The sequence below is a fragment of the Eschrichtius robustus genome, chromosome 19 (genome assembly GCF_028021215.1).
Source record: "Eschrichtius robustus isolate mEscRob2 chromosome 19, mEscRob2.pri, whole genome shotgun sequence".
NCBI lineage: Eukaryota > Metazoa > Chordata > Mammalia > Artiodactyla > Eschrichtiidae > Eschrichtius > Eschrichtius robustus.
Window position 1 is genome coordinate 4,455,828 of NC_090842.1, and position 13,397 is coordinate 4,469,224.

Genomic DNA, 13,397 nt, shown 5'->3' on the forward strand with positions numbered 1-13,397 from the left:
CAGTGCAAGGACCTGAGGCAGAGCAAGCTAGACCTGGTCAAAGCACAGAAAGAAAGAGGGACTTTTGTGAGAGAGTGAGAGAGTGTTAATTGATGAAGCTGGAGAAACAAGGAAGGTCAGTCAGTCCTCATATAGTAGACCCAGGTAAGAAGTTTGCATCTGACCCCAAGACTACTGAGAAGTCACTGGGGAGAGACATGATTTGATTCTTAGTTTTTAAAAGATCACTCTGACACCATAAAGTTCTTATAACTGAAGTTTTTTTAAGTATAACTTTTGTCCTTTCATTCTTGGGATCTTGGACCTCCACAGAACAGGTCTAATAAATGACATTCCTGAATCATGGCTCCCAAGAGTTCCAGGCTTACCAGCTCTAATTCATTCCCCACTGTAGCAATTTCCAGTAAATATGCTTGATGTTTTTTTCTATGTCCTTCATTAAATGCGATGCCCAGAAAAGAACTCGATATTCTAAGCATGAAGTAGATGAGAACTTTCACCTCTGTCATTCCAGATCTACATGTCCATTGATGTGCCCCAAGATTGCCTTGGTTTTAATTCTGTTTTGTACCACTGACCTGCTGAAACACATCTCAGATAACCTCCGCTGGTGTCCTTTTTCAGATCTAGATGCTCAGATCGAGAAAACAGGATTCAAGCTTATTCTTCCCTAATGAGAACAGCTGTGCCCTCTTTAAAAAAAAAAAAAGTGTCACCGTAACGCAAACAATGCCATGTATAAAAAACTGGATAAAATAAACAAAAGTACTGGGTCAACTCCTCAGGTTTCACAACCACTGCATTTTTCTTCCAGGTGGAGGACAAGGAAAATGATTATGGCAAGTTTCCCTAGAATTGCTTTGGTCTCTTGCATCACAGGGCTGAAGACACCTAGACTGTTAGGAAACACTGAGCGCTTGAGCAAAAGACACTCCCTGCAATCATACTTCCTACTAGATTTCTCAAAGACTTAAACAAATCTGAGTAGGTGCAGACTCCCAAGCTTGGGACAGAGGGAAGTGGTGAAGAGGATCTACACCTGCGCGCCAAGCTGACTTAGCAGGTGGGGCAAGCGGTGGGAGAGAAGGATGCTGGGAAAGCCCTAGGGCCCTGGGATGTGTGTGTAATCTGTCCTCATCCTTCCCACATCCCACTCGGCAGAGCGGTGACAGGCCACTGCATCTGGTGTCAGATGGCTAGGGTTAACACTCTGCTTTGCCCCCTAGTAGCTAAGTGACCTTGAGCAAGTCACTTAGCCTGTTTCCTCATCTGTGACGTTTGTGAAGATCAATTAAGATTCTGTGTGAAAGCCGTCTGCAAATTACTCTGTCCTGTAAAAGTGAGGGGTTATCACTGGCAATAAGGATTTTTACCCCTCCCTTTGCATGTCATGAGGGTTGACTTTTCCTGACGTTTTCTCTTCCCACGCTGCTTCTGATGGTTCTTTTAACCGGATTATTTTCTTTTTTGAGGGAGGATGGGGAGGCATGTAGCATGACTCATCCCACCCCAAACCCTTCCTAAAGACTATCCTAAAAGAAGTGCCCTCAGAGCCATTTGGGGTCACCCCAAAGCAATTTACCTTCAAAGAACCAAAGCTATTGTCATGCAAAAAGAAGCACATCTAACATCTGTGGATACCCTCCACTCTCTGGAAATCCGAAGCAAGTTATTTAAGGTTTGTGATTTACTCAGGTCACCGAGTAGCTTTTCATTGGCCTTAGTTGTTACGTTCTCAAGTAACATGAACTATCTTCACATTAACTCACACAGGCCATACAAAAGACAAACACTGCAAAAAACAAAACAAAACACGGGAATGTACTCCAGAACCAAATGAGAAGCTAATCTGCTGCTCGCTAAAGTGCCTACGCCTGAGTCCTTAGCCATCTTCGTTTCTTTAATGGAAAATGAGAATCTCATGAGTCAACTTTCTCATTGTGAGCTGATCTCAATAGCCGGTCGCCCTGTGTTTCAAATGCGTAAGCAGTCCTATTTCTGCACAAAGTGGAAATAAAAACCAGTGACAGCCCAAGGGAGAGATGGAACAATGGGAGAACATACACTTCCAAACAGAACCGTGAAAAGATGGGAAGAAGCGCTCACGTGTAATACAACTGGATTTTTTTTTTCTTTGCTTAATTCGGTGTTAAGCATCTTGGCTGCCCTGGTTTAGGGTGAGGGAGGGGGTGCCTCTGAGCAAAACCTTAGCATTAGGTGAGAATGGTCTGGAGGGCGGCCTGGCTACAGCAGCCTGGTCCCTGACAGCTGTTGGCTTGCCTCCAAACGCTGACTCGCCTCAGGGACAGCCTGCATGTCAAGCACCTCACCTGTGCCAGCTCAGAGGTGAGTTCCTGCCCAGTCTGCAGGCTGGCACCCTGGCCTCACACTTAAGCAGAGTCACAGGAGCTGGCTCGTGCCCACTGCCAAGTCCTCTCTTCCTCTTCCCAAATCCAATCAGTGTACAACCCAGGGAAGCCCAGACCCCACCAAGGGGAAACTCGCACCCAGCTCCAGAAAGACCGCATCCTGTCCTTTCCAAGACCCTGGACGCTGGTCCAGGCCACCCTGAACCAGCTGTTCCAAACAGCCTCTAACACTGTGTCGGTAGTGCTGGCCCCTCTGCAAAGCTCCTCCTGCTTCCTGATCGTGGGGAGGAGGGGGCCCTGGGAAGGCACAAGCTGAGCCCTTCCTCCTTGGCCCCCATGCCGCCCCCAGCTGCCACCCCAGGAGCAGAGGGGCAGCAAACTTCAAATCCAACACACAGCACAACTTGGCAAATGTCTTTCCCACCCCGGTCCCACGCACCCCCTCCCCAGCACGCCCTTCCAGGAGTCGAGGCGGGGGGGAACCGGCTCCACCCCTAAGCCACCTGGCGACACCGTCAGCCACCCGGGAGCGGGGACACCTTGTCCAGCGCCCCCCCCCAGGTATCGCACTGCTCCTCACACGGTGGGCTCCTGCCCCCCCTTCCCATTTCCTGCAGAAACCCCAGAGGCCCTCGACCCCACCCCACGGTCCCTCACCCGCCGGCCCCCGGGCGCTCCAGCTGTCGCCCCTCGGAGAGCCCCCTCGCCGCCGGGAGAACCCGGCACGCCCTCCCCTCTCGGCCGCTGGCAGGGTCCCCTCTCACCGCGGCGGGGGCCGGCCGGCCGGCCGGGCGGACGGGGAGCGACCGGGCGCCGTCTGGCTCGGGAATGCGGTCACTGCGCCGGCCCCAGAGCCGGGTCCTTCTGAGGCGCCGGCCCGCGCGAGCTGTCAGTCAGCTGGCCGTGCCCGCCCCCGCCCCCGCCCCCGCCCCCCCGGCCCCGTCTGCGCAGGCGCGGGGCGGCCCGGGAGTGGCGTCACGTGACGGGGCGGTGCAGCTGTCGGCGCCTGGCCCTCCGGAGGGTTTCGGCCCACGTCCCGCGTCTCTCGGGCCTGGGGGTCGCCCCTCGGCGGGAGGCCTCGTCCTACGGCCCTGGGAGCACGCTCGGGGACATCCCGCTGTTCGCTCTAACAGAAGGTCCCGGGAACCCCGTTTGCTGGATCTGCTCAAAACTAGGGTGTTCTCCCAGGCTGGGCAGAGCTGGGTGGGCGCAGGCCGCTCTGCAAACAAATGAGTGGGTGATTTGGTGATTTTGGAGGGGGGAGCCCCGGCAGGGAGCCAGAAAGTATGGCCTGATTCTGGTTGCTTCCCCGCCGTGGTGTCCGCACCTTTAAAACAAGGATGCCCTTTGCCATTTCCTCCTCGCCTATTTCAGAGTTAGGGTGACGTCTTGACATTAACGAGCATACTTGTAAAACAAGTCAAGCGAGGATGTATGGAATAGAAGGGCAGTTTGAGGCCGATTGATTTTTTTAAAGGGGGCTTCTTAAAAGCTGATGTATTCCACCCTCTGCTCCGAAACTTCTAGGCCAATCAGCATCTTTTCACCAGATACAATAAACACAGTTTTCGGGCTGTCGGGTTTGGGTTTCTTCCACGTCTCTTCAATTCAAACAAACAAACCAAAACCACAAAAGGTAAAAAATAAAAGCATCTCCTACGGGAGCTTTTTCAGTTCTAGAGCAAATACAGAAATGTAAACTGACACCCCCTCCCAGTAATTTTGCGGTTATGGCAAAGTTGGTTCCAGCACCTAGCAAAACAGAGTGTGGGCTCTGATGCCTCAAATTCTCTAAAGACATTTCCAGGGCTACACTGCAGAGCTACAGTGCTCCTTCTGGGGGTTGCCTGTATGACATAATAAAGCTCTATCTTTAAATGAATGCCCTGGTATCTGAACTAGGGCAGACTGTCAATTTCAGAAAACTGGGGGTTCTCCGAAGTCCTAGCAGTTAGGCAGGAGGAACTAGAGGTCTGCCATGTAGGAGAAAAGATGACATATGGATTGATGATCAAGTGTCTTTCCTGTGCCCCAAGCATGGAGCTGCTGATCGCTGGGAAGGTGGCCTATTGAACTTAAGACTTTCTGGGAGGGAGGACTTCCCTGGCGGTCCAGTGATTAAGACTCCCTTCCCCGCTGCAGGGGGCATGGGTTCGATTCCTGGTTGGGGAACTAAGATCCTGCATGCCCGTGTGGTGTGGCCAAAAAGTTAAGAAAAAAGAAGAAAAAAAAAACTTGTTGGGGGAAGTTAAAGGGACCAACGTGGAGGAAAAAGCTGGGAGCTGTGGTTCCACAAGAGTTATGGGGCCTTCAGCTCCACAGGTCCATTCCAGATTTGCTTGACCAGCTCAGTGTAGCCATCATGTGCAAGAAACCGGATCGCTGGGTGTTTTAAGCTTGGTGTGAATTCAGGAAGGGAAGGAGTGTAAGGTGGCGTTCATTCCCTTATGTGGGCACTACAGATTGGTGGGCATGCCATTGGTCCCTGTGAGTTTCTGCCCTGCATCCAGCAGAATACAAGCCCATCATGAAGACTTTATGGGATGGAGGAGGGTCATATCTGTGGCTAGAGGAAGTCCTCCCTTGGTTCAGTGAGTGAGCCCAGGACCAGGCATGGGCTCTTGCAGCCTTGTTCTGACTCTGGAGATACCAACTATTCAGGAAAATTGGAAAATGTGAGTTCATTCAGGGTCGGATTCCATTTGGGGGAAAGGTCATTTCTCCTCAAGATATTCATATGGACCTTATCTCTCCATACCACATAGAAGATATTCTGTACTTGCCAGAAAGTTGGAGAGAGGCAGATGATATGGCCATTTTATTAAAAAAAAAAAAAGGGGGGGGGGAGTGAGTTCTATAAACCACAGACCAGTGAACTTGACATTGGGCCTGGGAAGCATTCAGGCCAGATAACTCATGAAAAACATCTGTGACCCCTCAGAAGAGGAAGCACCAATGTCAAAGACCAAGTCATGCTGGCTTAACCATGAGATTTCAAGCTATGAAATCTATAGACTGGTAATTCAAGGAAATATGATAGAAGTAGTGTATTTGGACCTGGAAGGTATATTTACCAAAATTCTTTCAGTAATAAGTGACAGAAATCCCGGCAAACTGGTTTTTCAAAAACAGGGAATATAGTGGCTTACATAACTGAAAAGTTCTGGGGTTGGTCCAGCAGGATCCAGGGGCCAAGTGATGTCATCAGAACTTGGTCTCTCTCCTCTTCTTGACTGCTTCCCTCTGTAGGCTGGGCTTCATTCTCAGATCAGGTTCTTTTTATAGAGTGGTCTTCAGCAGCAACAGGCTTATGTTCTCTCAACTTAGCAGCCCCTGTGGAAAAAAAGAATTTTCTCCTTCAGTATTTCCAGCAAAAGTCTCAGGATTTGGTCTGAATGGACCAACATCACTCATGTGCTCAGGCCCTTAAACCAACCGCTGAGGCCAGGTTTTGGGAATCAGCCCCACCTAACTACTGGGTGGAGAGGAAGGGAAGGGTGGGTGCCCATGGGAAACTGAGGTGCTCTTGCCAGGGGAAGAGGGGTGGATTTGGGGCAGGCAAGGGAAAGCAACAGGGACTTCCCTGGTGGCGCAGTGGTTAAGAATCTGCCTGCCAACGCAGGGGACAGGGGTTCGAGCCCTGGTCCGGGAAGATCCCACATGCCTCGGAGCAACTAAGCCCGTGTGCCACAACTACTGAGCCTGTGTGCCACAGCTACTGAAGCCCGCGCACCTAGAGCCCGTGCTCCACAACAAGAGAAGCCACCGCAATGAGAAGCCTGCACACCGCAACGAAGAGTCATCCCCGCTTGCCGCAACTAGAGAAAGCCCGCGCGCAGCAACGAAGACCCAACGCAGCCAAAAATAATAAATAAATATATTTTTTTTAAAAAAAGGGAAAGCAACAGATACCTGGAACCAAGCATTTGCTAAGATATCTTGTGATATTGTATAACGGGCATGAAGAAAAGGTGGGAGAGATAGTATATTTATTTGATGGGTGAATCAATATTCAAAATACTTTGATTAGAGGATGAATCCAAAAAAGAACTACACAGGAGAAAGCAGGCAACGTGGCTTAGCATCAGTTCTTTGTTTCTGGTTGCCCACCATGTCTATTTTCCCTTCGCCCTAATATGACCACAAATTTAGTGGCTTAAAACAACACAAATTTATTATCTTACAGTTCTGCAGGTCAGCTCTTAAAATTGAGGTATCAGCGGGGCTGCATTCCTTCTGGGGGCTCAGGAAGAATGATTTCCTTGCCTTTTCCAGCTTCTAGAGGCTGCCTGCATTCTTTGGCTTGAGGCCCCTTCCTCCATCTTCAAAGGCAGTCCCCTTTAATCTGGAATAGTTCTCAGCTTTTCTTTGTCCTTCAAGACACTGATCTGTACAAGCTCGGGACTTCCCTTGTGGTCCAGTGTTAAAGAATCCGACTTACAATGCAGGGGATGCGGGTTCAATCCCTGGTCAGGGAACTAAGATCCCACGGCAACTAAGCCCGCGTGGCACAACTACTGAGCCTGCACGCCTCATCAAGAGAGCCTGCGTGCCTCAATGAAGATCCTGCACGTGCCGCAACTAGAGGCCCGATGCAGCCAAAACTAAATAAAATAAAATAAATGAATAAATAATAAAAAAATTTTTAAAGTAAAAAAAAAAATACAGGCTGCATGTTGTGTAAATGTCTCTCAGTTTAGGTTTTTCTGCCTGCTCCTGTATAAAGTCAGGTAACACATTTTTGTTTCTATTTTTTCTTATATATTATTTACTTATGTATTGGCTGCATCCGGTCTGAGTTGCGGCACACGGGATCTTTTGTTGAGGCGTGCGGTTCTCTCTAGCTGTTGTGCGCAGGCTTAGTTGCCCCGCCGCGTGTGGGATCTTAGTTCCCCAACCAGGGCTCGAACCCGCGTCCCCTGCATTGCAAGATGGATTCTTAACCACTGGACCTCCAGGGAAGTCCCCAGGTAACACATTTTTGACAGCAGTGCTGCATCACTGAAGCGTGTCCTCAGTGCGTATCCTATCAGGAGGCACACGCATTCGTTTGTCTCATTATTGACCCGAGGTTGAGATGGTGATACATTTCTCCACCGTCAAGGTACTTTTTTCCCTTTGTAAGTCATTGGTCATCTGTCGGGAAGATACTTTTAGACTACTTAAATATCCTATTTTCCAATGAATTCTCACCCAGTGGTTTAGCACCCATTAATGATACTGCTATGGTGGCTGCAGAATGGTGAGTGTTGGAATTCGATTGCTCCATCAGCATTTATTAGTTGACATTTCCCTGCATCTATTCTTTCCCTTCTCCAGTCTGTTCTCCAGTAAGCCACTGGAGTGACCTTTTTTTTATTATTATTATTTTTTCCGCTGCACCACGCAGCTTGTGAGATCTCAGTTCCCCAACCAGGGCCACGGCAGTGAAAGCCCAGAATCCTAACCACTAGGGCACCAGGGAACTCCCTGGAGTGACCTTTAAAAACCACAAATGGGATCAAACCTTCCAGTGGCTTCCCCCCTCAGATGTGGCCAGAATCCCTCAAATGGTTGTTAGGGTCCTGCATGACCTGGTCCCTTCCAAGCTCTCCAGCCTGGTCTCAAGCCACTCCCCCCATGCCTTCCACACAGGGCTCCTTATAGAACTCCAAACAATCCACGTTGCTTTCCACGGAGGACCTCCCCACTTACCCCTTTGCCTGGAACTCTTCCTCCATCCCCTGCACTCCTTTACTCATCAAATACCCTTGTTCTTCACATATCACATCCTAAAGGAAGCCTTCCACTGTGACCCCTAGATCAGGTCAGATACCCAGGTATACTCGCTCACCACACACGTCCTTTTCCTTTATAGGAACGCACCAGTTTGTAATTGCCCACTTTTTTATCTGTTTAATTAGTCTCTGAGCTCCACAACAGGTAGGAACTTTGTCTGGTTTTGCTCACCCCCGTGTCTGCAGCACTTAACACGGTTCCGAGAGTAGAGGATTAAATATTTGTTGAATGAACCAATATAGGTTTAAGATAAGGATCTGGAGGGTGGAGGCGGAGGAAAAGAAGAGGACTGAGTTATTGGAGCCAGAGCACAAATGGGCAAGGACTTGCTTCCAGGCAACTTGGTGGATCAGGTCCTGGTAGGAGGAGCTGGGTGGGCTGGGCGGATCACATCCCAGGTGAGCCCTCAGGACTTGGTACAGAGCTGCTATGTATAGCGCATGGCCTCGGGCTCCTTAGAGAGTGAGAATGTTATGGTAGAAACAGCAGGATCTTCAGAGCTGGACAGAATGAGGTCTGCAGGCTAGCTGTGCTCTGCTTCTTTGGGGCGATCACTTAACTCTGAGCCTGTTTTCTCAGCTGCACAAAGAGATCGTAGCAGTTTCACAGACATGAGGATGAAGAGAATCTATGAGTCAGCGAGGCTCCTCTCCTAGCTGTATGACCTTCAGCACACTCCTTAAACTCATTGGGCCTGTTTCTTCGTCTGAAAAACGGGCCTACCATGGCATGTTCGTTAATTCATTCAATGCATATTTATTGAGTCGCTGCATTTTGACAGCGAACGAGACCAACAAAATCCCTGCCTTTCACGAGGCTTGCATTGCAGTGAGGGATAAACAATGGAATAACTAAGTGACAGAGGATGTTAGCTGACTTGTGACCAGGAGCAAAGCAGGGAGGGGGAAGTGAACTGTTGGAGGAATGGGAGAGAGGGAGAATTTTTCAGTAGGGTGCCGGGGAGGAAGATGTGCTCCGAATCAAGTCCTGAAGGGCATGAGAGAGCAAGCGTGGGACATCCAGGGGACACAGAGCCCCAAGCACAGGCCTGCTGCCCAGCAGGCTCTACCCACAGCTGGAGGTGAGGTGGCCCAGTGAAAAGGAATTCAGGAACATATCATACCACTTTGGGTTGTTTGGACTTCCTGGGCCTTGTTCAACACCATGGGTTGTGGAGTTTCAACCTTCTGGCTTCCTGATGCATTCAACATCACGATCTCAGTGGAAAAAATAAGAAACCACCCAAACTCCCTTCTGAAGAAATTTCTGATTTTCCACCGTACAACCCTTGGAAGTCTCTCTCTCTCTTTCTCCCACTGTTTACTTAAAGTACAGCATAAAAATCATAAATGTACGTGGCTGAATTTTTACCAAGTGAACACTCATACAAGCAGCACCCAGATCAAGAAATAGAATATAACTAGCACCCTGGCATCCCCACCTCAGTGGCCATCACTGCCCTGCCCTGTCTTCCTACACCAAAGATCAGTGTTGCCCAAGTTTGAGCTTTTTATTAATAAAATTATATAGTATGTATTCTTTTATGTCTTGCTTCTTTTATTCAACATCCTATTTGTGAGATTTATTTGTACTGTTGTACGTAGTGTGTACTTTCATTCTGTACAGTATTTCACTGTATACGTATACCACGATTCATTCATTCTAGCCCCAAACTACAAACAACCTAAACATCCATGAACAACGCTGTACTGTGTATTGTGGGAACATTCTAGCACAAGTCTTTTGGTCCACCTTCAGCAGATACTCCAAACAGTTGTCCTGGGCAGTTAAATAATCACATTCCTACCCCCAGCAGTGAAGTGTATGGAAGTCCCAGTTTTTCTACATGTTTGCCAGCACTTGTTTTTTCACGTTCGCCATTCTAGTGGGTGTGTAAATACGATTTCATTGTGGTTTAAGTTTGCATTTCCCTGATGACTAACGAAAATGAGCATTTTTTCATGTTTTGGGTATTCTTCTGTGAAGTACCTGTGTTTTGCCAATTGTTCTATTGGGTTGTCTCATTTATTTTTAATTTTGATGTATTTAAAAATGGATGCATGGTTTACTAGCTTAACAAGTTACAGACCTATTCCTTGTATATTTTTCCAGGGACATTCTGTGTACAATAAACATATATATCCCCCAAATCTTCTTTTTCACACAAATACACAGTTTTACACAAGGGACTTAATATACCTCAAAGGCCACTGCACACCACAGCATTCCATTTGTATGTATAACATACTTTATTTAATATACTGATGGCATACAGGGCGATGCAGTTTTCTGCTTCTACAAACATCCTACTGTAAATACGGAAGTGCAAACATCTTTGTGTACATGGGTGAGTCTATCTGCAGGATAAACTCCTGAGTGGGACTGCTGGGTCAAAGGGTACGTACACTTAGATTTTTGTGATTCACATTGCTATCTTGCTCTGCAAAGAGCTGAATAAATTGACAATGGCACCAATTTGGGCTGCCTTGCCAACAGAGAATCACCAAACTTTCATCTTTGCCAACTCACTAGGTGAAAAATGGGGTCTCTTGGTACTTTAAATTTGCATTCATCTTTTCACGTGGTTGAACAGAGGCTCCACTTTAAAAGAACTATTTCCTGGGACGAGTGGTTAGCTGGAAACTAGCTCCTGATGGGTAAACAGAACTAATCCTGGAGATGGGATGTTTCCCATCCCTGCAAGGGCCTCCAATGTTAGGTTTTTGGTTCTATGGGCCTTATGAAGTCAGGGTGAGGCAAAAAACTGTGTTGAACCACAGTCTCAGAACAGGAAGAAACCTTAGAAATCAAGTCTGAGCTCATATTTTAGAGATTAAAAAAAAAAAAAAAAGCTGAGGTTTGGAGAGGGGAAATGACTTGCAGAAGACCACATATCAAGTCTGTTGAGAAACAGATGAAAATCCTTGAAAGAGTTGAATTGTTTTTGTCAACTGCTGTCATCCCTGTTAAATATTTTAATGAATGATTTTACTGTGCCATTTCCTTTAGCAACAATGCAATTTTAAAGTTACAATAAACAAGCTTATACAAGTGTGGGGACAGAGGAGAATTATGAGTCTTTTTGTGAAAGACTTTGAAATGGGTCAAAAAAAATTATTGGGTGCCTTCAATGGACAACTAGGTGTTGTCATGCACAGCCTTGGGTTATGTGGTTCTATGGATTTTTTTCTTTGCTTTAAGCTATTTATAACTCTATAGGTTTTGGAGAATCGAAAGCAATCTAAGTGATTCTGTTACCAAGGCTGTTGCCCCGGAATCATATCCCTGACCCTCCCTCGAATGGAAACCAAATATTCTTATCTAAGTTTCAGGAGGAAGATGCAAAGAGAAAAAAAATGAGAACTGGTTAGAACCAACCAGGCCCAAGATGGCCGAAGATTTGACTTCCAGTAGACCTTGAGCCTCATTATACCAGTAAGTCACGAATATTCCTCCCACTCCTTCCAATTCCCTCCTTTTTACCTCGACCCGCCAATATATTTGGTGGCTCCACCTGAATTGGGTTGAGAAGTTGATTTGCGAACTAGAGTCCCCCTTTCCATTCTTTGGCCACTAAAAACAGCTGGTACTATTCCAGTCTCAGCACTGGTTTCATCATTGTCTGTGCGAATCTGATCGGAAAAAGACAACAGGTCTCGGCTGGGGCTAGGACCCCGGCGCAGGTCCAGTTGACCAACTTGGTAACAATTTTTGTCCACCGATATCAGACATACAAATGAATCTTGTCTGGTAGAAGTTCAATTGACTTCCCCATTGTACAAGAAGCCAGTTTTGGCTCTATTAAGCAAATTCATTGCAGCATTCCTGACTGCATACATGTGCCTGCCTTTTGGATTCATCTCTGAACTACATGTATCACCTTACCTACTTCCTCATGAATTGGTGAGTTAAATCTTTGACGTGTGTTTATATTTGTATCACAGTCATGATTTAAGCTTTTTTTTTTTTTTTTAAAGATACTCTTTTGGGGGGAGGGATAAATTAGGAGGTTGCGATTAACATACACACTACTATATATAAAATAGATAACCAACAAGGACCTACTGTATAGCACAAGGAACTATACTCAATATTTTGTAATAACCTATAAGGGAAAAGAATCTGAAAAAGAATAGATACATATGTATATATATGTATAACTGAATCACTGTGCTGTACACCTGAAACTAACACGATATTGTAAATCAACTATACTTCAATTAAAAAAAAAAGATACTCTTAACTTGCTCATAGCAAGTATATCTTAAGCATAGCAGGCACTTGTAGTCTTGATGTTCTCCAAAGACAATCATCCTTTCTTTCAGCCTATGCAAAAAGAATTGACCACGGCTTGGAGGCCTACCCCACTTTTCTTCCTTGTGGGAATAAACAGACCAGGAAATAGGAGGCTCAATGAGGGCTGACTGAATGCATAGCCCCATTGTAAATGCAGAGGTACAGTAACAAAATTTTAAGCTTTTAAAGTTCAAATTTTGATGATTAATGCACCCCTTACTTCCAAAAGTTTGGCTGGATAAGCGTTTCTGGGAGCAAGAACGGTAAATTGTGAAAAGGTGGCTTGCAGGCAGTGAGAGTCTGATAGATCCCGCAGCTGCAATTACTGTTTCTAATCAATCTTACAGGTTAGCGGGTACTTAAAAAGAGTTTAATAACAAACACTGAGCGCCTACTTCCCAGCCCTGCGGAAGTTGTCCCAAATATTGTAGGAAATACCACCCCCACCCAAAAAAAAAAACCAAACAAAACCCAACCACGTTTCCACCTTCAAAAAACTTAGGACTTAGCATCTGGAAGGAATCGCTGGGATGCCATGGTTTCCAGGTCGCTCAGAGGGGAACCAGAGGCTCAGCGAATCAGGAATCGCGCATCCAATGGCGCTTCCCCTACTCCCCACGTGCTTTCTGGCTCCGTCGTTCCCACTCGCGCTTCTCCATTAACCCGTGTTCCGTCCTCGCACGCCGTACAGGCCACACGTAACGCTGGCTCAGAAGGGCCACCGCGGGCGCAGTAAACCCGGGCAAGAACTCCTCCCCAAGTCAAAAAGCCTAGCCGGCGCGGCTTGGACCTTGCGGCAGCCCGTAGCCCTCATCCTTTCTCTTCCGGACCTCAGTTTGGATGGATCCCTTTATTTTAGCGAGGGGACCTTGCGACTAAGAGCCGTCTTTCTCTGGGAATTGTCCGTCTTTAAGACCCTCTGTCCCAGAGGGATCCCGGCCGCTGAGCCCCAGC

The 13,397-nt window shown here is 47.2% G+C and overlaps 1 protein-coding gene across 1 annotated transcript in view; it reads right to left on the bottom strand.

Moving 5' to 3' along the window:
* Window positions 1-3,242, bottom strand: part of KIAA0513 (KIAA0513 ortholog) — a 63,651-nt gene extending 60,409 nt beyond the window's left edge. Inside the window, exon 1 of the mRNA XM_068528287.1 lies at window positions 3,134-3,242. The gene's annotated coding sequence lies outside the window, so the exon portion shown is untranslated. The remainder of the gene's footprint in view (window positions 1-3,133) is intronic.
* Window positions 3,243-13,397: the final 10,155 nt, after the last annotated feature.